Here is a 21,147-nt window from a genome sequence, read left to right on the forward strand (position 1 = left end):
AGACGAGTGAGAGAGGGACAGTCAGAGGTGTAGAAATGTTTTTTTAACGGCGGTGACTAACCAACAGGGAAGTGAAAGTGTCACAATGTTTTTGTGGGCTCTGAGTGCAGGATCACATCACCCACCTTGCGTTTGTGTGGGGGTGAAGGAAAGGACCCACAGACCCGACCAGGAAGCGGACAGGGTGCAGACAGGGTCTTATAAAGTGGGTCTTTGAGGGGTGGGCTGGCTAAAGCCTGCTGGTCCACAATTGGGCAGGTTTGTTTAGCCACTGGCCAATAGCATGACGATGATGAGTTCCACAGGGGAGCCGCTTAGTGTTTGGGGAAGGTGGCAGCCATCTTTGAATTGCTGCAAGGTCGGCAAAGAAAAAAGGCCTCCTTATGAAGAACTTTCTTCAGCCAGTGTGCTCACCGCCCAGAGTGACGGAAGGCAGCAGGCAGGCAGAGCGGGATGCCGGTATAAATGATAGTGTGCAACAAAATACATTTTTTCTGGTTTTTTTTTCTTCAACAATTCAACAATCCAGGTCCGCAGGTAGGGAGCCACTTCCACTGACCCCAGTTATAAAGGAAAATCACCCTGTAGCAATCCTTCAATTTCCACTTGGCCTGCTTCCATGCCAGGCCTACAATCTACAAAGGTTTGCCATCTGGGTATACTCCCCTGCCCGAACAGTGTTTCAAAATAACAAGTGCTTTTGGGGTCAACGTCAACTGACAAGATCTCGCACTAGCTGCACAGCATTCAACAAATTGCAGCTTCAAAACTTTCAACAACTTTTCAGGGAAAAACGAGATTCATATTGGTGCCTTTTAATACTCTTCTGTAAACGATGCTCCTCTCCTTCTGGATACCCAGAATGAGTTTGAACTGTGGTGCTGCAATCAAGTCGAAGGAGATAGACTCGGAATGACCACATTCAGTGGTCATTTCCAGATCAATGGTGCGCTCAGTCACTAATCCAGAGAGCAAAGTGGTCCCGTCTAGTGCGTTGACAAGTTTGGGACAAGATTTCGAGATGGTGGGTATCCCCATCTCCTGGGTATAGTGGACATCAACATAGTTTCCAGTAGCTCCAGAATCAATGACTGCCAGTGCTGAAAATCAGAAGCACAGAGGAAATGCAAAGGCATAGTTTAAGTCTACCTTGCCACATGACTGAGCGAGCCGTAGCTCCTCGGTCGGAACGTGTGACGTAGGGTGTGCAGAGGGTGCCATTGTTTCCATAGCAACCGTCAACGCGCACGGAATGTGCACTGTGTCTGAAAGACAGCCTTTATCTGGATGCGGGAACGCAGATCATGGGGCTTTGGGTGTTTGTTTGTGGCGCCTATCTTGGCCGTGGGGAGACCTGTATGTGGATAAGAATGAAAATGTGGAAACGCGTGTGTTGCATGGACTGGGTATTACCATGAGCGGTTTCCTGGCAGAGAATCCTCCAACTTACTGCCAAACTCATAGTTGGGGGTGCGGTACTGCCGCATTTTATCTCACTGCCCAACTTGAAGCACTATTTGTTGTATAGGCGTCTTACAAATATCCAATAAATAAATAAAATAATGAGGCCCAATGCAGTGTTTTAGAGTAGCAACACTTTAATTTTGCATTAGGTAACAAAATACATTATAAGGAATGGAATTGCATGGCTGTCTTAAAAAAAAACAAAGTTAACACATAGGAGCTCATGTTCTAAGGAGCTGTAACACTAATGGAAGCGGTAAACACCTTGCGTAAGATATCAACGTCTTCTATTCATGCCACGGCTCATCATTTGTATGGCTGAGAGGAGGGGGCAAAACGCAACTTACATTTCCACCGCCTCCCTTCCTCTCTGTCATACAAAGGATTAAAACTGAGCATTTGCACCAGCATGACTTTATAGGCCAGCGCAAATACTGAAGATCCCTATGGTGTTTGCCAGTTTAGAAAGCAGGCAGACCCCAAAGGGATCCATTGTACATGCTACTTGACATGCTCACATAGCAAGCAGCATGTAGAATGCCCTGTTTATCACTGAAACATGGTTTACCCCACATGTTTCTGACATCCTCCTAAACCAAGGCTACTACATCCAACATGCCGACTTGCCAGAAAGGACAGGAGGCAAAATGGCAATCATCCACAGGAGTGATTGGCCATGCTCCATCATCCCCTCTTCCAGAACAAGCTCGTTTGAATCAATTGTTTGCCGGTTCCCTCTATCACACAAGGAATGCATCACCTTCCACCTCATCTACAGACCACCTCACAGGAGTGACTCTTTCATTGCAGACATCTCCAACTTACCGAATTAGGACATTCAAATAATGTCTTTCTCTGAAATTTTAATGTCCCCCAGTCACAGGCTAACAACCAGACTCAAAGCATGCTTTTCACACTGACCACTTCCATTCACCGTAAGCAAATTGTGCTCTTTACCACGGACAATAACGGCAACACCCTAGACCTATTCTTCACATCATCCCCATGCATCACCTGTGCAGACCCTATGCCACTTGACTGGTATGACCACCCTGCCATCCCATTATCAGTCATCCACTCGATTATGGCTCACAAAGGTCAGGCTAAACGCCCCTAAACTGAACACCGCTCATTCAAAACCTTCCCGGTCAATGAGCTAGAAGCAAACTTTGCAGACTTCCCCATCCTCGGGCCAACTGAAGTTATTCAGCAACTCAGACACTCATGCCCCCCTGATATCCAGCCGGGCTAATACAACACCATCCGCCTAATGTTATACCCACAAGCTAGCCTTCAACAAATGCTTAATCAGAGTGCTAGAGAATCAGTGACACATATACCATAACTCGGGAGACATCTTTAACCTCAAACCTCTGTGCACGAACCGTAGGATTCTGATTACCAGGGCCAAAGCTGCTTACTACTCCACCGCCATTGAAGCAGCCTCTAACAGCAGCAAAGCCCGCTTTGAAGTACTAACGCATTCTACCAAACTCTCACCCGGCCCGAGGTACCAGCTACTCAGAATAAATGTGACAGAATCCATTTTTTATTGAAAAAATAGTAAAAATCAGAGAAACCATAGACGATTCTGCACTTTGGGCGGAATCCTGACTGTTAATCATTTGATTATCAGTCAGGTGCTGCCCAATGTTTAGCATCGGGCAGCCACCATCATCCAGGTGTGGATGATGCTCTCCAAATCATGGATACGGGTGACTCATACCCTCCTTGACCTCTCGGCTGCATTTAACACAGTCGCCACTGCATCCTTCTCTTCCCTCCTTGCTGACAGGATGGGATTCTCTGGCACTGTCCTGAATTGGTTTACCTCCTACCTCTCAGGCAAACACCAGGCTGTCCAGATGAACTTGTTGCATTCTAACCAACTCCAGGTCTCCTGCGGAGTCCTCCAAGGCTCCATCCTCTCATCAGTCCTTTTTAATCTCTACATGGAGCCTCTAGGAACTCTCCTCAAAGATAAGATCTACCATTACGCAGACGATGCTCATTTGTACATGAGAGTAAATAGCACGCAGGACATCATTCGTCTCTGCGATTACCTAGCAATCATCCAGTCATGAATGTCAACTGCCTACCTCCAACTAAACCCAAACAAGTCTGAATTAGTCCTCATTGGTTCGCCTGCGAAAAACAACTTGTCCAACAATGCTCAATGATATGTACGGAACAAGTTAATTACCTGTCACTGTTGTTCTCCAGCATGGGTTTGGCATGGATTCACATGCTCATGAATATTCCCCGTCGTCAGGCTGGGAATCCTCGGTAAAGAAAAAATCAGTTTCAGTTTTGTTTCTGAATTTTCTTTCTCCTAATAACCAATCACTGGTCTCTGGGTCATACTGCCCCCAACCAATCTCTGCCCTCTACCTAAGCCCCTCCTCTGGCAGCCATGTTCGGATTTGGCAGCATGTAAAGTGGCAGTAGGACCAAGAGAAGTGCCGCAGAGGGGTAGGCGGGAGGGTTCGCATGTGAATCCATGCCAGACCCATGCTGGAGAACAACAGTTACAGGTAAGTAACTTGTTCCTTCTCCACCATGGGATCTGGCATGGATTCACATGCTCATGAATAAAGAATACATAGCAGTACACACATGCACAGCCACAGGAGGTGGCAAGGCTCAACATTTAAGCATTTCAACATCTCAACATTAAGCCTCTCTTACCTCCTCACCAGGCTCACCTTCAAGCGAACAGGTTGCGCAGCACTGCTTGACCGACCCTAGACTCCTCCCTGGAATCCGAGTCGATGCAGTGGATTCTCGTGAAGGTGTGCGTCGACCTCCACGTAGCAGCCCTGCAAATGTCCAACAGGAGCACACCAGACAGGAACGCTGGTCGAATGGGCTCTCGGAGGGCCAAGCAATGGTCGGTTCGCCAACCAATGACAATGGGTGATGCAGCCGGAGAGCCACCTGGAAATGGAAGCCTTGAAGAGGGCCTTCCCATGGTTCACTGTGCCAAAATTTACAAACAGCTGGGATGTCTTCCGAAAACTGTTCGTGTGGTCCACGTAGAACTTCAGCGCTCTAGTCACATCCAGCGAGTGCAAAGTCCACTCAGCCGGCAACGAAGGCGACGGGAAGAAAACAGGCAACACCAAGGGCTCGTTGAGATGGAACTCCGACAGCACCTTGGGCATGAAGGAGGGGTGCATCCTCAGCACGACCCTCGACTCGTGGAATGTCAAGTACGGAGGCTTACAGGAGAGGGCCTGGATCTCTCCCACTCGTCGGGCGGAGGTGATGGCCACAAGAAACGCTGTCTTCCACGATAGAAATTTCAGCGTTGCTGAATGCAAAGGCTTGAACGGAGGACCAATGAGCCTAGTCAGCACCAGATTTAGCTCCCACGCCGGGGCCGCAGTCTTCACCGGCGGGAACAAGCGGAAAAGTCCTTTCATGAACTCCTTAACCAGGTGATGAGACCACAGCGACAATTGCCCCGGAGCTATGGTATAGCGGGAGATAGCCGCCAGATGAATTTTGATGGAGGCGTGTGCCAGATCCACCTTGGGCAGCAACAGCAAGTACCGCAGCAATTGAGGGGCCATAATCCTCAGAGGGTTTATCGTCAGTGAACCTCTTCCATTTATGTCCGAAACACTTAAGAGTCGAAGAAGCCCTGCCCGTGGCAAGTACCTCTTTGCAGTCCGCCGGGATCTTGTATACTCCAAACTCTAGTGCCGCAGGAACCAAGCCTGTAGGTTCAGTGACCCCGGGTCGTCATGCAGAATCGCACCTCCTTCCCTGGCAAGAAGATCTGCGTCCACCGGAAGCTTGACTGGAGGGGAAGCTGACATGGCCAGAAGGTCTGGGAACCATATCTGCCTCGGCCACGCTGGTGCGACGAGGATCATCCTGCACTGGGATCGTCTGAGTTGACTGATGAGTTGCAGAACCAATGTCAACAGAGGTAACTCAGAGGAACAGGACGTCCCAAGGAAAGGAGAACGCATCACCATGCTCCCCGGCTGGGGAAACCTGCTGGCGCACCTCCGGCACTTTGTGTTCTTCGCCGTCGCAAAAAGGTCGATCTGGGGATAGCCCCATCGTCTTAACAGTAGATCCACTTGATCCTGCCGGAGCTCCCACTCATGGCAAGAGTGCAGCTCCCTGCTGAGTGAGTCGGCGACAGTGTTCTTTAATCCTGCCAGATGAAAGGGTACCAGGAACATACCCTGGGCGACGGCCCAGTGTCACAGATCCTGCGCCTCCTGGGAGAGGGCCGGGGATCTGGTGCCCCCCTGCTTCCGAATGTAGAACATTGTGGTGGTGTTGTCGGTGAAGATCCGCACCACCTTGCCCTTGAGGGACGGGAGGAATGATCTGAGGGACCAAAACACAGCCCGGAGTTCCAGAACGTTGATGTGCAATGACTTCTCCTCCGGGAGCCAAAGGCCTCTTGCGTGGAGATCTCTGCTGTGCGCGCCCCATCCCTACAGGGAGGCAATCGTCGTTAGTTTCCTGATGTGCTGGGGTCTGAAAGTCTGTGCCCGCTGCTAGATGCGCGCGGATGCCCCACCACCGAATCACTCGACGGAATGTCTCGTTGAGGGCGATCTGGTCTTTGAAGCTTCCGGACACTTGAATCCAACGGGCGTCGAACTTCTGCAGCAGTCGCATCCGCATCCTGCACAGCCGAATGAGGTAGATGCACAATGACATCATGCCGAGCAGGGACTTGATGGACCTCACCCTGGCAACTTCCTTGGTCAACAGCCATTGTACCTTGCCCAGGATGGCCTTTATCCTGTCCTCCGACGGTGAGGCCAGGCGTGCCACTGTGTTGAGCCTGGACCCCAGAAACCAAGCGTCCTGTGATGGCACCAAGCAGGACTTTGCATAGTTTATCGAGAACCCCAGCTCCGTGAGCAGGCGGACGGTCCTTGCTGTGTGTCCGACGGCAAGTTCCCTCGACTTTGCTCGGATAGCCAATCGTCCAGATAGGGGTAGACGTGGATCCCCTGCAGGCAAACTGCGCCGCCACCGGAGCCAGGCACTTGGTGAAGACCCTTGGCGCCGACTTCAAACCGAAGGGAAGGGCCTTGAATTGATAGTGCTGTCCTTGGAGCATGAAGCGCAGGAACTTTCGATGCCCCTTGTGGATGAGGATGTGGAAATAAGCATCCTCCAAGTCCAGCGACGACGGGGAAATCTCCTTCCTCCAACTGTCCCTGCACGTGCTGAAGGGTGACCATCCAGAACTTCTGTGATTTTATGTATTTGTTGAGGTGGCAGGGATCTAGAATGGGTCGCCAACCGCCGGTCTTCTTTCGGACGAGGAAGTACCGCAAGTATACCCCAGAGCCTCTTTGGGACGAGTTCTATTGCACCCTTTTTCAGCATCGCTCGTACCACTAGAAGCAGTTGCGGAACATGGTTTTCTTTCCCGGCCACAGGTAGAAAACGGGGACACTTCCTTTGGAACTCCAGGGTTGTGTCCATGGGCCAGGGCATCCAGCACCCAACGGTCGGTGGGGATGGATTTCCACAAGCCAATGAAGTTCGCCAGGCGGCCTCTCACCGGGGTGCTTGTGTGGGGGCCCAAAATCACGACCGGTTCAGTCCTATTTCGCCGAGGCCATACCGCCTTGGGCCCATTGGCGATGACGACGACGTCGTCCAGCCTTGCTGCGGCCCCTGTATGCTTCCTGGGACAAAGAACAGGCCACTTGACGGTAGGAAGAAAAGCTGCCACTGAATCCTTTGGAGGGACCCTGTGACTTGCCTCCGGAAGCCCGAAAGGACGGGCGTCGCTGCTGGAGTGTGCCCAAGGCACAGGCCGTCTCGGTGTCTGCCTTGATGGCCTGCAGTGACTCGGCCACCGTTTTGCCGAACAAGTCCAATACCCCCGTCTGGACGTCCTGATGGAAGTTGGTGGCCTTGAGCCAACCACGCTGACGAAGGCAATCACTGTTGCCTATCTGGCGGAACCCAGTATCGGCGATGTCCGTGGCCACCGTGATGGCATGGTCGGTTGCCACCTTGCCTTCTTGCAGGATTTCAAGGGCCTCTGCCCTCTTGTCGTCCGGGAGGAAATCCAGGAGGGGGGCGATTTTAAACCAAAGCTCCCTGTCGTAGCGTGCCTCGATGGCAAGAGCGTTGGCCACCTTAATGGTCGTCACCGCCGACGACGAGATGACTCGTCGTCCCATGGCGTCCAGCTTCTTCCCCTCGCTGTCCGGTGGGGAAGTGGAAGTTGATTCCGCCAACCCTGCAGATCTCTTCCTGGCCGCCGCCGAGACCACCGAGCCTGGGGACGGCTGCGCTCTGAGACACTTCGGTGCAAAGTTCGGAACCCGGTATTTCTTCTCGTACCGGTCTCTCTTCGCCGGGGCCAAGGATGGGTTTTTCAGGAGGGACAGCCCTACATCCCAAAAGTCGTCCAACAGCGGGATCGAGAGCACAGTCTTCCTCTTGGCCTCTCGTCGTTGATAAAGGAATCCCTCCTTCCTCGTTTCCTCAGGGTTGAGCTGGAACAGCTCCGATGCCCTAGAGATCATGGCGTGGAAGGACCCGATCTCGTCGGGGGGAGAAGCCCTGGGTACCAGCGACGGGAGATCTGTTCTATCTTCATCAACGTCGTCCGTACCCGTCGTTACCGTATCTGGCTCCGTCTCGTCCCTCCGCGGAGGGGTTGGAAGGGAGGGCTCACCTGCCATCGGGTTCTTCGTCTCCAGCCAATCGGCGAGCCGCTTGTGACGGTCCTTCATGGTACGGGAGGACATGTCCTTGCAGAACGCACAGGCCTCCTCCACGTGCAAGCTGTCCGAATGTAGGCAATAAAGGCACATGGAGTGCCCATCCTCCAGGAAGATGTTCTGTAGCCCGCATCCTGGGCAGATCCTGAACAGAGGTGTCGAGTCTCCTTTATCATCGGCCATGTCCACGCGGCATAGTCCTCCAAGAGTCTTCTGGAATCCTCTGAGAAGTGAACTTGATGAAAAATCGCCCTTGAGGTGCGTAGAAAGGTCCCTGTTAGTCAGTAGGTGGATCGATGGAGCTTGAGGCTTGATTGACTGAAAAATAGAGCAAAACTCTTAGATAAATCGCAAAACGCAGTAATAGCTCGAGAGCTATAGCACGAGGACTCCCAATACTTGAACGTGTGGTAAAAATCTGAAGACGGTTGCCAGAGGAGGGGCTTAGGTAGAGAGCAGTCATTGGCTAGGGGCAGCATGACCCAGAGACCAGGGATTGGTTATTAGGAGAAAGACAGTTCAGAAACGAAACTGATTTTTTCTTTACCCAGGATTTCCAGCCTGTCGACGGGGAATATTCATGAGCATGTGAATCCATGCCAGACCCCATGCTGGAGAACTAGACGGATTAACATAAATACAACGTTATTGTGTTGGAAAACGCTGCAGAGGAGCCTGAGAAACTCGGAAAGAAAAACCGCAGCGTTTTCCAACACAATAACGTATTTATGTTTGCGGTCGCTTCAAAAGCGACCGCAAACATAAATACGTTTTTAAAGCTGCGATTTTATTTCTAAGTTTTACGGGCTCCTCCAGCCCGGAAAACTTAGAAAAAAAACCCAGCTAGTGCTTATTTTTTAAAAAAAATAAATAGCACTTACCGAGATTCAGCTGCAGCTTTCCTGCTCTGGTCTCCGGTCCCCGTCCTCCGCGTACAGCACTAATGAAGGGAAAGCCACCAAGCGGTAGCTTTTGTTTACTACAGCTGGCTGGCTTTTCCTTCATTAGTGCCGCAAAAGCAAAAGCCAGCACAGGCGGGCATCCATTCCACAAAATGGATGCGCCCATGTGCTTGCTTTTGCGAATTTTGAGCTTGAATAGCTCAAAATTTTACATAGGAAGTTTTAAAAAAGAGAATGCAAGTATTTTTTTTTATGTTGCCTATCTATTTTTTAAATACATTTTTTTACTAGACTATGCCTTTAAGAATGAATGTCAATAAGCATTACCCAAGCCAAAAGAGACTGAAACCAAGGCAATCTAGACAATATTGCCAACAACAGAAGGGGGATAATGCAAGATCTATAAGCTTTGAAACATGTTGCCCATATTGTTACAATCTGTAGTGCAAGCTGAGATAAACACACATTGCCAAAACCCTGGGAGTGGCAGGAAGAGACCCTATCCGTACCAGTCTTTGGTTGCTTTTGTAGTGGGGAAACAAGAATATATGTGTATATATATATATATATATATATATATATATATATATATAAACACACTGACACAAAGACAATAGATAAGGGGTTAATGCTGTATGGTGAGATTATTGCACTACCGTCCATGCATGCAACGTATAGAAAGGCTGCTCAAGATGTAGTCGGCAGTTAAATAGTCGATACATAATGCATGTATGATGGGAGGAAAAACAGAAGGTAAGTCGAGAGATGGTTGCATCTTGATGTAATGAAGACTGTGCACTAATAGGTCAACACACAGAGAATACATTATGTGAGTACGAGATATTACACTCATTGTTTTAACAGGTTCAAGTCAATAATAATTCATTTGGAAAAATAGCCACAGTAGAACCAGCAACACCTTTGTCATATGATTTCCATCATGAATGGCTTATTGAATTATACAAACTCATATGGATACAGCTACATTAATGTACATCCAAGTGCGTACAATTGCGAAGGTGCAGACTTAGTACATATGTTTGTGCTGAGGCTAGGGAAGAAAGGGGGCATTAACAACGTTACAACAATGTATACATAGTGCAGTGTCCAACCAATCTTGCCAGGTTTGAGGAAGGCATGGTATCAAAGCAAGACAGACACAAGTGATCACAGTTGAAGAGTGTTTATTAAACTCTAAAGTGGGTGAGATAAACATCTTGTCTAAACCGAAATCTAAGCTCGGAGCAAGCTGCGTCCATCAAAATATAAGAATAAAGTCCTAGCGGAGTCTAGTCAAATAAAAAGGGCCTATACTAAGAAAACCTATTGCCAATCCTTACTGCTATGCTACAAAATAGTGTGGGATAATGTTCATAAGAAAAGAAAGAAGTGTTCACAAAATGATAAGTCGCGATGTTATGGCTGGGTTCTCCCTTCTCCACATTTTTAGAATGGGACAAGGCGGGACTCTTGAGCACAGCACACTCCTGGGCTTCCCTGGCATGAGCTCACTCACAGTTTCTTTTCACTATATCAGGGCCTTCTGTACCCAGGCCTCGTCTCATGCAAAGTCTCTTGCTTCAGAGGCCTGATGTGCCAAAACAACAAAACAAAGGTTCCTTCTGATAACCTTCACGTAGGGTGATTACTCTTCACCCTTGTATCCCCCTCAGCCGGGCTCCGATCCTTCTTTCAGCGTCAACTTCCCAAAGCACTTGACAACTTAAACAGAGACTTCCGAAAGGGTGATCTTGTCACGCTGGGTCACTCCGTTAGCCTATGGCAAGTGCCGGCTTTACAAAATTACAGTTCATACGGCGTTCCCCTGAGCCGGGTGCAAATGTCAGTTTCAAAAATGGCTTATCGTCACAACTTTTACAACGTGTCAAGGACTTTCGATTGTACAAGGGGTTTTGCTCGACCTGTGTAGGACCACCTTGACACCTGACGTCAGCCTTCCCTAAGGCCTCTTGGTATTTGTAGTTTCTTACCCCTTTTTGTACAACACAGTCTCTTTGTTCAGGAGAGGGTATCACGTTAAGTTCATTCACACAATACCTCTGTCTCTTAATCTTCTTAATGTTGCCATTTCAACCTTGAGTCTAACACAGACTTGCCCACTATCAGGTTCATCTGACTCAACGGCTGTGCTGAACTCGTTGGTGTTTCTTTTGCCGTTGGAGTCAAGGACAGTACCACGATAGTAACCGTGTCTTCCCACCCTGGCTATCAGTGCAGGAGGGTTCCATGTACCGCTGACATCCGTCGCACCACCTGCCAGCTAGGATTCCTGGTTTTATGTTACTTTCATCTAGGCTTCGCAGGTCTGGGTTGAAAAGGGCAAGGGCAATTCCCTCCTTGACGTCCTTTCAGGAATTGCCGCCTTTCGCCTCCATTTGAACAGCCGTTCTGAAATAGTGGTTTTCTCATGCATTCGGCCTTGCTCAAAGTGTGCTCTCGCGCTCCCCCTTTTATCCCAGTGGGGAAGGGAAAGGGCAGTCAGGTGTGTGAAGTTGTTGGCAATTGCCTGACTCTGGCTGCCCCTTGTGTTAGACATGTCAGGTAAACGGTTCTGGTATTAGTCTGTTGTCGCTCACGGTGGCAGAAAGTTTTTGGGGTTGAGGAGTATACAAGTATCTCACTGGGCAGGATGGGGAAAAGGTGTCATAAGGAAGATGATACCGCTTTTCACCATTCAGTGCCCCACTTCCCACCTGAAGACCCCCCCCAGTGTGCACCTATGTTTATCTACTGTCCGCCCATATACAATGATGATTGTTTTCAGCACTGTAAATAATGCATAAAAGAAGTGTTTAAATGCTATTTCTGTGCATATATAAATAATTCCTATATTCACACACCGAATTTAGACCAGCAGGTCATCAATCCTATGGTTTTAGTCAGTAAACATTAAGATGTGTATTCTGCGTGCTTGCCTTTGGTGGCTAGCACCAAACATGCAGATCCTCAAAGGCTCTGTCGTAGGACTCTAGCCGACAGGCACTGATGAAAGAGGACCTCTAACGTGCTTGACACGTCATCGCGCGCACGTTCACACGCTGATGCAATAAAGAAGCGGACCTTCGCGGCCATTGCATCCCTTTTAGGTTCCTAGGCAGCCATCGACCTCCAGCCACGCCTGTGAGCGCCTGCTGCACACCAGCCCAGAGGCAATACGCTCACCTCGCGATCGAGAATCCACCTTCTCATTCCAGACAATCCACACTAGACTGTAAGTATGCATGCACGCATAATGTGCGTGTACATGCATTTTTTAGGATTTCACTATTAAATGCAATCCAGAATTCACTTATAAATCAATATGAAATTGCAGTATAGAAATACAGCAAGATTTTATTTAATTTTATTGCCCGTTCCTTTAGACACTTGGGATTGATGTGCTGTCTACAATATACAATGCCCTCCCGATCAGAACTCCTGTCCCTAGGGCGTGTTTCTACAGGCCCCAGCAACCCCTATCCTGTAAGTGATTTTAATCCATCTAATTTCGTGTATATGTGAGTATCTCTCCATTCTGTCTACAGTCCTCATGACAGACTCTGTTTATCCACCAGATCTAAATCGTCTGGCACTGTGGCGTTGCACCACTTGCAAAAGCAGATAAAAAAACATATGTTGTGATAAGCAATTCACCTCTCAAGTCAAGGTAGGTGACTTCTCTTTTACATTCTTGAGACCAAACACATTTAGACATTGATCAATATTATTAGGCCTTTCACTTTACACTCTTCTCCCACCTATCCTTCTCTTTCTCTCTTCTCTCCCTAGAATTAAAACTAGTGACAGAGTAAGATGCTACTGGCGAGCCATTCATTGACTCCAAATACGTAAAAACGAAGATGGCTGGATCCTGAAGGTATTCGGCAAGAAACACATTAGTTGCTTCAATAATTAATTTATATCATAAACCTGTGCCTAGAACAGGGTACATGGCTATACAGTTCTTTTACATGATTGTCTCCAGGGTACATGGTTCTGACAAAGGCGGTATATCCCTCTCCACTGAAATGCTGTTAAGGCATTGACCTTGGATAAATGCAACTTTTTGTGCTGATACTTTTTAGAACACTTTGTTCGAGATATGTTGTAACCTAATGATATTGGATGAATCCTGCAACCTCTCTGTGCTGTTGCTCTTTAGAATACTTTGTAACTAAACAGGCTCTATCTGTTGGTCACTTATTGTCCTGTGTCTTCAACACTACGGGGTGATGGGTATGTAAATGATGTTGCTTTATCAATGTGTTAATATAAATATGTCAGTCTATAGAAATCATCTGTTCAACATTTGATTGAATCACAATGTGAAAGGTGTAAACCGAGCCATCATTCCTGAGTTATATAGGACTGAGTTACACATGAGATACGGATTCAGATAAGAAATTAAATCATTAATGGATCCTTGTTGGGGCGACCCCTCTTTTTGTTATTTGTAACCAGGCACATACACTTTGACCTGGAGTCTCATCCTGGAGTGCTTTCAGCTCCAATAAACCCTGACAACTGGGAAAAACAAGAATTTAAAAAAACAGTATGTTTTGGCCATCATGTTTCAAGGGCAGCCTCAAAAACTTCAATAAACATTATGCCATAAATGAAGGGCAGCATACAATTTTCATCATTAAATGAGAATACGCATTGTAATACTTAACACAAACAAGCACACATTTCAAACGAAAAAGAACTAGCAAACAGACACTGTTCTGTCAAGCTTCGGACATTTGAGACTCTTTCCATTGAAACTGCAGCAGTGGCAAGTGATTACAACTAAGGCATGCACAAAGTTCAATTTTCTGCAGATCAGAATTCTAGAAACATAAAATGAGGCAATGATGACACACCAACAAGGCATATTTGTATTCATTCACATGTTCCATCTACAACTGCCCATATAGCTTTTGCTCCACTCATTTAGGCTCTGAGCCCAAACCCACAAAGCACCATTCCAGGTTACCTGCAGAGGTACCTGTAACTCGAAAGCCTAAGCCTTTGGAACTGCTGCTAATTTACAACACAGCAGGTTTCACGCAGCCACTTTCTATAGACTGTCTTAAACTTTGGTTTCTGATAATTTCCCGCATCAAAAGGTTTGCATGAACCTTTTGTTCTAAAAATGCTAGCACCAAAGGTTTGAACACCAAAAGTTCGAACCTTTGGTTGGTAGCATTATAAAAAAAACAGGGGATTCCAAGATGGCCACGGAAACCAGGTAGACGTGTGTCGACGGCGCTCCAGGACCTCCAACTCACTTAAGCGGTTCCACCACCCCTTATGTGTTGAGGAACTCGGGAAAACAGCGGTCTGCACTTCCCCGTACTTTTGAGCACACGTAGCTGTTATAGCACCCAGCAGGAGAAGGGTAAATTACCGCGGCACGCATCGGAGGCCCACGGGGTAAAGGAGACGCAACAGGCCTACTGTGCTGGGCAGGAGAGGGTGCGGCTGCAGGCGGGACGGGATCGCAGCCCCGTTCTTGTCCCCCCGCCGGCGACAGATAGAGTGGTGCGGCTTCGGGGGAGCAGACGGGCTCTTGGCCGTATAGCAGGCTCTCCCACCGACCATCGGGCCGGTGCGGCTGGTTAAGCCTGTGCCCCCTCGGGAGCTGCCTAGATCGGGCCTGCCAGGGAGGAGGAGGAGACCCGGTGGCTGGCCCCTAGGAGAGGAGGCACCCTCGGGACACACCGGCGGAGCTGTCGGTCTGGCTGCGGAGCCCCGGACTGGAGTGCCGCCCGGCAGCGGAGCATCGGGCAGGAACCGGATGCCACGCCGGGGGGCCCGCACAAATCCTTTGGAGCAGCGGCGAGCTCCGGGCTGGAACGACGGCCCGTGGAGAGGGTGCAGCTCCCGGCAGCGAGAGGACAATAGCAGAGGAGTACGGTGAGCGGCGGGGAGGGGGGCTGGGTGACATCGGTCCCCCACAGTCTGTTGGAGTTGAGCCTCGAGGGGGGGGCCCTCACCTGGCCTGACAGGCCTCTTCCCTGGCAACATCCAGTGACTCAGTGGACTGTGGCTCCGTTGTATGCTGGGCTGACATCGGCTCCCCCCCATCTGATGCGAAGCCAGGCAACACATACCAGGCGAGCCCGGCCCGGGCCCGCGCGGCCTCATTGAATTATTGACTTAAAACACGCAACCTCTCCAGGCCCTAAGGCACCGTTAAGCACTGCAAGGCAAGGGATTCAGGCCTGGTCAGGAACAGCAAGGCAAGGGACTCAGGCCTGGTCAGGAGCAGCTCCTTGGGGAGGCACGGGCAGGATCAGAGGGGACCTTCCTGTCTATAATCCACCACTATGGCGACTTAAAACAAGAGTAAAGCGAATAAAATCAGTCAGTCTCAGGCGGACGCCCCAGGCCCCATCATAGCCCTCTGGGCAAGCAAGGACGCAGCCGAGGAACGCAGGGCCACACAGGGGGGGGTGGGGGGGGGGGGGGGGAGTATGGAGCAGGAGCATGCTGAGACCCCGGAAGCGCCCGCACAAATCTCACGCCAGGATCTGCATGGGGAGCTGCTCTCACTTCAAGCATCCCTGGGGAAAACCTTCTTAGAGCAATTTCAATTAATGAGGTCTGACATCAGCCAGGCGTTGGCCGAAATCAAGCAGGAAGTGAGTCAGTTGGGGGAGAGAAGGGACATAGTTGAAAAAGGCCTGCAGGAGTTAGGCAAAGAGGCTACGTAGAACAGTGAAGCAATCGAGAGGCTCGCCACGGCAAGGCGGAACTTAGAAATAAGAATGGGGGATTCCAAGATGGCGGCGATGGAAGGAGGACGTGTCTGAGCGTTGCTCCGTCCCCCATCTGGGCCGCACCGCCAAAGAGCCCATCAAAATAGCGGAAAACTCTCACATCATCACCTAGAGCTGGAGCTGCCGTGAAGCTCCCGCGCGCGCCTGAGATGACCCCCCGAGGAGAGAATCGCCCTCGCTGTCGGGAGAGCCCGAGGGACCCGGAGAACGGAGCCGAGGCTCCCCTGAGGTGTGCGGCATGGAACAACTCATGTCCCCCCCCCCGCTCCTGCGCGACTTCGGGAGGACATCGGGAAGCAGCGAGGACAGGAACCGCGAGGGGAAGAGAAGCAAGAGCAGCCCCGCCCCTCAACAACAGCCGCCGGAGGACAACGGATCGAAGGGCGGCATTGGTGAGGACCACGGGACGACGCTGGAGCCAGCAGCAGAGAGGAGGGGAGACCAGAGGTGATCCCCGACACAGAAGAGTCGCCGGGGGGGCATGAGGGATCGCCCACCCGCGCATATAAAACAGGTACACCATCCTGGGGGAGAAGACTCACGCCACTGGACTCGCTTCCCTAATCCTTGGCCTGGGAGGGGAAAAATTCCCCTCCCCCGGGCCTGCAGCACAGATCCCCGTGGGCATTGCAGAGACTCAGAATACAGTGGCATCGGAACCCACAGGGGGGGGGGGCAACAATTAACCCCCAGCAGACGATAGAGGGAGATCCCATCGGCGCCAGTACAGAGGCGGCAGCCCAGGGGCAGCGGAGGGCCTGAACCCGGACGCGCCCCCCCCCTGCGGGAGAACATCCAGAGTTACACAAACCCCCAGCCCTATGGGGGCCCCCCCTCGGGGGTTGAGGAGGAGCTCAGGGGGTGCATAAACATAGGCAAACCAGCGGGACGACCCCTACGGGGAACCTAATAAGGGGAATCTGTGAAAGATGCATACCCTCCCCGTATCCAGAACGCTTCATAGTGGTAGAGAGCAGGACACCGAACGAAGCGCCTACAATTCGAAAAATAAACATCAGCACATATGTCAAAATCCAGGGGGAGGACAGCGCAATCAAATCACCAAAACCCCCAGAAGAAACAGGATCAGAGCCTCCCACAACTGTGGGGGTCGGAACAGACTACCCCCTCAAGCTCCACAAGGAAAAAAACTCAAGAAGGACATCTCTTGAAAGCAACCACAGGAATATCAGACCCCGAAATGGCATCTAAAGAGGATATGAAATGTGGTTTGGGGAATTTCAAACACAGTTCATGGCCAAAACGGAGACGCAATTTGAATCCATGAAAAATGACATGAAGAAGGCGCTACAAGAATTAGGAACGGAGATTAAGAGTTTGGGGGAGAGGACGGACACCCTGGAGAAAATCACCCAAAATCTAGATGAAGAGATGCAACAATATGCAGAGGTCCAGGAACAACTGCTGAGACGGACCCACAATCTTGAAATACAGTGTGAGGACCTTGAAAATCGATCACGAAGGTCGAACATAAGAATTAAAAATATGGCAGAGTCAATAGAGGATAGCGACCTGAAAGACGCCGTCCAACAGGTCTTCAAGGAGATCCTAGGCGCAAAGGAAGAAGAAGAAGTATCCATAGACAGAGTACACCGGGTGGGCCCTTAAAGAGCGGGGGAACCGGGCGCAAGGCCTAGAGATGTTTTGGTAGCCCTCTCCTCTTATCCCCAAAAAGAACAGATCCTGAGGAAAGCCAGGACAATGGACCACATTAGAATGAAGGGGAGGAGGTTCAGCTGTATCAGGACCTGGCACAGATCACACTACAGAAGCGCAGAGACATGGGCCCAGTTGTAAGATACCGAACGTCAAGGCAAATAAGATATAAATGGACATTCCCCTTTGGGCTCCTTTTCACGTGGGAGGACAAACAAAGGAGGACAACTACCTGCGAAGAGGGGAGACAAATATTGGGCATACACGAACAAGAGGAAGAACCTCAAAGAAGGAGGAGAGATAACCAGACCCGGAATAGAGCTGATTACTACTGGAAAAATACCGGAAGAAAAGGGAAAGGTCCCCCGCCAACAGATAGGTAACCACAACAAAGGCATCAGAAGGAAATATCAAATCCACACCGGAGAGAACGAGTAACCCAACTCCACAACGCTAGAGAAACAGGACGAGTGTCTTCCAGAATCATGAACAAGGTGCGGAGAAGGGGGAGGAGGGCACTTGGAACGTCACTTGGAATCCAAAGGGTTTTAGAATACCCTGCAAGTTATCCCTGAGAACAGTCGGGCATGGCGCGTACGGCGCAACGCCGGAGCGACCTTAGGAACCAGAGCCCATCTCAGGGCAGTTTTGGGGGGGGGGAATAAGGCAAGTTGGGGGTTGCCTCATAGGGGTGGGGGGGAACACCGGGACTCAGCGCTTCACTCAAGGAATGCTCCGAGACATACATTCAAGGACCAACATCCAAGAACGGGATGGGGACTAAAATCCTAACATATAACATTCGAGGCCTTAACTCTCCAGTCAAACGGAAAAAAGTGGAGCACTTCCTGAAACAAGATAGATATTACATTATCATGCTCCAAGAAACACATAAAAACACAAGACAAGACAAAGGTCCGATTGAAAGGGTATAACCAGATACTACAGGCAAACACACAAGACAAAAATGCAGGGGTCTTAATAGCCTTCAAAGACTCCTTAAAGGTAGAGATCCTCCAAACAGAGGCAGACAAGCAGGGGAGATATCTGTTAGTGAACACGAAAATTGAAGGGAGCTCCCTAACGCTTGCCGCTCTATACGCACCAAATACAGGTCAGGAGGGATTCCTTAAAGACACACTGGGAAAATTAGAACGATTCGCCACAGGGGAAATAGTGCTGGGAGGAGACCTAAATATAGAGTGGGACCCCAATCTCGATAGACCGGCCCCCAGACAGCAGGGGCAATGCTCCCCCTCGAAAGCCCTGAAACAGAAAATGTCCAATCTAGCACTTGCAGATACGTGGAGGCACATTAACACTGATCAACAAGGCTTCACCTATTACTCACATGTACACCAATCATTGTCGAGGATAGACTATCTATGGGCCACCCCAGGCATTCTGGGGGAAGCACGGAGGGTAGAAATTGGCGCCATCTCACTTTCCGACCATGCCCCCCTTTCAATGGAAATAATGCTTACCCCATGAAGCCCCGGCTTGTGGAAATGGCGGCTCCCAGAAGAGATACTCCGAGACCCGGTAATGGGAAACACCATTCGAGAACAAATCAACGAATACCTTAATAATAACAACCTCCCAGACATATCGATAGAAACCCAATGGGAAGCTCTGAAGGCGGTTACTAGGGGTCATATAATCGCACAAAAAGCCCAAAGGGAGAGGCTTAACCTCCAATGCGAAAGGGAGTTGGAGGCAAATATTAGCAAAATCCACGCAGAAATTATAAAGAACCCAACCATGAAGCTGCAAAGATCACTGAGACACGTACAAAGCCAATTAGATTCCATTCGTACAAAAAAAGCAGAAAGACATTTAATAAGATTGAAATATTGGTATTACATAAAGGCCAACAGAGCGGACAAGCTCCTGGCCAGACAGCTGAAGGGGAAAAATCAAGATAGGACAGTAAAGGCACTGCAGAACGAGAAAGGGATTAGGAAAACACAAACAACGGTAATTGGGGCCATATTTGATCATTTTTATCGGCAACTATATTCGTCGGATCACCCAGACGACACCCTCCAAAAGACATATATAGATGGGGTAACGCTTCCGTCACTAAAGGAAGTAGAGAGGCAGATGTTAGATAAGGGTATATCCCAAGAGGAGGTTATCAAAGCAATTAAAGATTTACCCAGGAATAAGGCCCCGGGCCCGGACGGCTACACCGCTCAATTTTATAAAACTTATAGCGATATATTGGCCCCGGTCCTAACGGATCTCTTTAACTCATTTAAAGAAAAAGACAATATCACCCCATCGATGAATGAGGCAAAAATGCTGGTGATACACAAACAGGGAAAAGACCCAGAACTTCCAACATCATATCGCCCTATAGCATTAATAAACCTGGATGCGAAGTTGTATACTAAAATTCTAGCCACGAGACTTACGCAAATACTCCCGAGCCTGGTCCATCAGGACCAGGTGGGATTTGTCCCCGGTAGACAAATGCACAACAATATTAGGAGGGTCCTACACATTGGGGAAAAAATAGGTATAACACAAACCCCAGCGATAGTATTGGCCTTGGACGCGGAAAAGGCTTTCGACTGAGTCGAGTGGTCGCTCCTTTTTCATACGTTGAGGAAAATGGGGATGGGGGAGCCCTTCATTAAGATGATCAAAGCAAATTACAGATCACCCACCATCAGGGTTGCAGTGAATGGAGCTCTGTACGAGAAAATTCAAATTGAGAGGGGGAAAAAACAAGGATGCCCTTTGTCCCCCCTGCTATACGCACTTTTTCTGGAACCCCTACTATCGCGAATTAGAAGTAATAAGGAAATAAAGGGCATATACATGGGAGGAACCGAACATAAAATAGCTGCATATGCAGATGATATGCTAGTGATGCTGGGGGACCCAGAAAACTCCCTCCCAATTCTTATGCAGGAAATAGAAACATTCGGCACATTGTCAGGCCTTAAGATCAACAGACAGAAATCAGAAACACTGATACTGGCGGGAGACTCCGAACAGATTCAATCAATTGCAGAGGATCTCCAATTAAAAATTGCACGGCAGGGAGTCAAATATCTGGGAATTACCCTGACACACAAAATACAACATCTATACGCCCAAAACTACCCCTCGATATTAAGACAAATAAAAAGGGACCAGGAGAAGTGGAACCCATTAGCAATAACATGGTGGGGGCGGATGACGGTGATCAAGATGACCATCCTTCCCAAACTCACGTACCTGTTTCAAGCCCTACCAATAAGACCCACCCCGAAATTCTTCAAATCCCTAACGAAAGCGGTCACGGAATACATATGGCAGGGGAAAACACCGAGAGCATCTAACACAGTTCTCACAGCGGCTAGAAAAGATGGGGGATGTGCACTACCGCACTTTAAAAAATATTATGAGGCGGCCCAACTCTGGATATTGAAAGAATGGATACCAGAAAACTCCCAGAAGCTTTGGGCAGCCCATGATAGGGCAGTAGCAACTACACCCACGAGGCACCTGCTATGGGTGGGGAGGAAACATAGGCACCCCAATTTACGAATAAGTGAAATTATGCAAACGGCACTAGAAATATGGGACAGAGCCACTAAGATGGGCACATTAACAAAAAACCCA

General features: G+C 49.4%; 1 protein-coding gene across 1 annotated transcript in view; it reads right to left on the reverse strand.

Annotated features, from left to right (window-relative positions):
• Positions 1 to 21,147, reverse strand: part of LOC138467483 (interaptin-like) — a 672,097-nt gene that overhangs the window by 104,534 nt on the left and 546,416 nt on the right. The gene's annotated exons all lie outside the window — the stretch shown is intronic.

The sequence above is a fragment of the Ambystoma mexicanum genome, chromosome 4q (genome assembly GCF_040938575.1).
Source record: "Ambystoma mexicanum isolate Mex_15411 chromosome 4q, UKY_AmexF1_1, whole genome shotgun sequence".
Lineage (NCBI taxonomy): Eukaryota > Metazoa > Chordata > Amphibia > Caudata > Ambystomatidae > Ambystoma > Ambystoma mexicanum.